The sequence below is a fragment of the Helianthus annuus genome, chromosome 16 (genome assembly GCF_002127325.2).
Source record: "Helianthus annuus cultivar XRQ/B chromosome 16, HanXRQr2.0-SUNRISE, whole genome shotgun sequence".
Lineage (NCBI taxonomy): Eukaryota > Viridiplantae > Streptophyta > Magnoliopsida > Asterales > Asteraceae > Helianthus > Helianthus annuus.
Genome location: NC_035448.2, coordinates 122,980,153 through 122,984,060, shown reverse-complemented (window position 1 = coordinate 122,984,060; position 3,908 = coordinate 122,980,153). Strand labels below are relative to the sequence as shown.

Below are 3,908 nucleotides of genomic sequence, written 5' to 3'. Positions count from 1 at the left end.
AGCCCACATAAGTCTCGGCCCAACACGTTGTGCGATCAGCACATCCTTGTGCGATCCACAGCGTGTTGTGCGACATGATAGAGCCCAGCCCAAACAATAAGTAAGCCCAACATATAAGTAAATAGTCCAATAAGCTTATCGGCCCAATAGAATAGACATGATTTAACTTGTGCGATCCAATACTACTTGTGCGATCGGAGTGGTTGTGCGATTGGCAGTTTGGGCTTGTTCGGCCCATCAGCATAACAACATTACAACTTGTGCGGTCCAGTTCATCTTGTGCGACTGGACAAGCTTGTGCGAGTGGACACTTGGGCTGTCCGGCCCAACAGTTTGCTAACATTATCATATGTGTGTGTGGCCCAACATGTTGTGCGATCGGCACCGGCTTGTGCGATCCACAACCATGTTGTGCGATCATGCAAGACCTATTATATTGTGCGCCCGACTTGTGCGATCAGATCAGGTCTTTCATGACCTGATCTTGTGCGGTCCGTTAATCAATCCCGAAATTATGCTGGTTCGGTTACAATCATTCACAGTTTCCAAACATAAGATATCAATTAACACAATTTAGGTTATCACCATTCCCTTAGCCAATCAAACAAGAGTTTTCAACATTTGATTCATATGAACCCTAAATAATTTCAACAAGAACATCTAGCATATTTAATAACATGGTTCAAGATCCTAACAACAATAACATCATTCGGTCAGGAACACATATACGGGTTAACATCCATATCAAAACCGATTCACATGGATTTTATATCATCATACAATTGTGACCGATTATCAAGAACACTAATAACTAGCATCATAGTTCACCATGTTAACAAGAGTATTATCATTAAACAACAATCATGAAATCGAAACACATAATCATCCATCATTTGTAAACACATATCATAAGGCACTAACCGGTTAACAAGCTTCGAACAAGAATAATCCGAATCAAGAAAGCTTCGAACATATGGGTGTTTGGCTGCCTTCGAGTTCGAGAGAGAGAAAGGGGAGCTAGGGTTTTTGTGACTTGTGTGTTTTTGTAAAATATGAGATGGTTACCACATCCCATGTGTTTATCGATTTAGGGGGGGGAATGGGCCGACCCACTCTCGGGCTGCCCTTTGGATCCGAGTGCAAGTAATACGGCCCAAATGGCCTTGTGCGTTCAAGAGTCTTGTGCGATCGGGTCACTTGTATGAGTATACATTTACATAAAATACACATAACATTCACATAAAATAACCATAACATTCAACCAATCATAGTTCACGTGAGCACGTAACGTTACACAAAGTGGGTTTAAATTACGAGTTGTCACAAATAGTTTGGTAAAGTTCTTCTCTCGTTCAGTGTATAGATCCTGCGAGGACCTGGTTCAAGCTTACTAGGACCTCCTTCAATACCCAATGGTATTGGATGGCGGGGGTGCGAATAGCTTGAACTCCTCATATGTAAACTACTATTAATACTTTAAACCGGCTTCTTGAGATTGTATCCTTGCTGACTCAAACCACTTAGCCGAGGGTAATGTCACCTTCAAAAGAGGGGCCTACCACTTTTCGCATTAATAACTTACTTAATTGTCTTTCAATATTCCGAGCCTTTGGGATTGTATCCCTGCTGACTCAAACCAGTGGGTTGAGGGTAACGCCACCTTCAAAAGAGGGGCCTACTACTATAACTAAGATAATCTCTTAAAAAGTCCGAAAGTGCGAAAATCCTCAAAGGATACATTAAAGACGAGTTGGATCTAAGTGATTCTATCCTGTCTATCAGTTTTTATTTTATTTATCTTTGCATTTTTTTAGTTTTTATTTTCATGTTTCAAAATTTTTCTCAAAAAATTTAGATCGATTAGACGTTGAGGATAAACCGGTATTAAAAGCTCTTGTGTCCTCGGACGACCTCGGTATCTTACCAACACTATACTATTCTCACTATGCGTTCACTTTCCCAAGTGTGTGTTTAGTGTTAGTATAATATCGTGTTTTATAAATTTAAAACTTGACTAATGCGTAAAATGAGCTTAAAATATTAATAAAATCATATCACACCTAACGCACACCTTTTTGGTGTCGTTGCCTGTGACACAAGGATTTTAAGAGAGTTTAAAAGCAACGACCTTATTATTTTTATTTATTTTTCTATTTTTTAGGATTTTTCTAAGTTTTTCAGTTTCTGCAGACTTCAGCATGGGCCATGCCCGGTCAGACACGGGGTCGTGCCCATTATTCTTATTGGCAGTTTTTGTTTTCTGAGTTACAGAAGAGTGACCACGGGGCCGTGGCGGTGCACCACTGGGCCGTGCTGAACTCCCCAGTAACTGGGATCAGAAAACAGCAACTGTAACCACGACCACGGGCCGTGGTCATTGACCATGGGGTCATGGTGAGAGATCTGACCGACATTCCTTTTTGTTTTTATCGCAGGACTTGGAACTCAATCGCAGGGCTTAAATTCTCTACGCAGTGCATGAGCTCAAGTTCCGATAAAGACATAAAAGAACCTCTAGACGAACCTGAACGCTTTCTAAGAAAAAGACTAAAAGCCAAAAATCAAGAGAAGGCTTCGGGGGATCAACTCCCAATGGCGGATCAGTGTATTCTAATAGATTACCTACGACCCACGTTCGGTAATCTCGGAGCCGCCATAAATGCACCGAATGTAGATGCCAACAACTTCGAAATCGGGCCGCATTTGATCCAAATGCTCCAAAATTCCGCAACCTTCCATGGCCTGGCTGATGAAGATCCCCATTTACATATTACCAACTTTTTGGAAATATGTGACCCTTTCCGGATCAACAGAGCATCAAACGATGCCATCTGCCTCCGAATGTTCCCCTTTTCACTAAAAGACCGAGCTAAGGCTTGGCTAAACACCCTCCCAAGTGGTTCGGTAAATACTTGGGATGAACTTGCCTAAAAATTTCTACATAAGTATTTCCCGCCCTCTAAAACCGCTAAATTAATGACTTAAATCAATACATATTCACAAGAGGACGGGGAATCCTTATATGAAACTTGGGAAAGAGTCAAGGAGCTATTAAGAAAATGCCCTCACCATGGTCTCGCCGTGTGGTAACAAGTATCCACTTTCTATAATGGACTATTGTCACTGTTGGTGCATACATCTGTCGACTTCGTCTTGTATCGAGTCTTGCATTGTTCGTGGCACGAAGATCGAGGAATCAAGACATAAAGCTAATTGTAACAACTCTCACAAAAATCAATAATTAGGATGGTAATTAGATAATAAGGAAACCCTAATTGAGACACCCAAGTAATTCTGCACTAACCCTAAAATTTTCAGAACAATCGGAATCAGGATCAGGGCCCCTAAAACTCAAGGGGGGCAAACCTTAGTTGAATATTTATCTAAATAATACGTTGCTATGTTCTGATTGGCTAAATTTGTTGAATCATGCAAGCTAGTCCCGAGCCTAGGCAGCCTATAATTAGACTGCTTAGCTTACGGACCGCAAAGGAAATGGCTTACGGTCCGTAAGCGAGTCTCAAAAATCACTATAAATAGCAGGCATTGGGACTTGAACAATGAAATGAAAACGACGTCTCAACTCTGTCTGTACGTCGACTTAGAGCCGTTACACTACAATTAAACACACACGAATCACGAGGTGCTGCCGCAATCAAGGTAATAACTCGATCGCTATTACGATTCAACGTCCGATCGATTATAACTATCCAACGATTGTTTGAGTGCTGCTCAAATTGAGCTTATACTTTATTTTTCATTGTGATTTCGATTTGAATGTTTGAGTGCTGTTCAAATTCGGACTATGCTCTGTCATTCGTTGTGAATCCATTGAATTGATTAAGTATTTCACTTATTAATCGTTGTGAGGGTTTAATCTCGTGAATTGACGTAACTGCTGAATTAGT

General features: G+C 40.9%; 1 non-coding gene across 1 annotated transcript; it reads right to left on the bottom strand.

Annotated features, from left to right (window-relative positions):
- Window positions 1-2,970: 2,970 nt before the first annotated feature.
- On the bottom strand, window positions 2,971-3,077 carry LOC118488553. The gene has a single exon (XR_004885097.1). It is a non-coding gene; the product is annotated as a small nucleolar RNA R71 (small nucleolar RNA).
- Window positions 3,078-3,908: the final 831 nt, after the last annotated feature.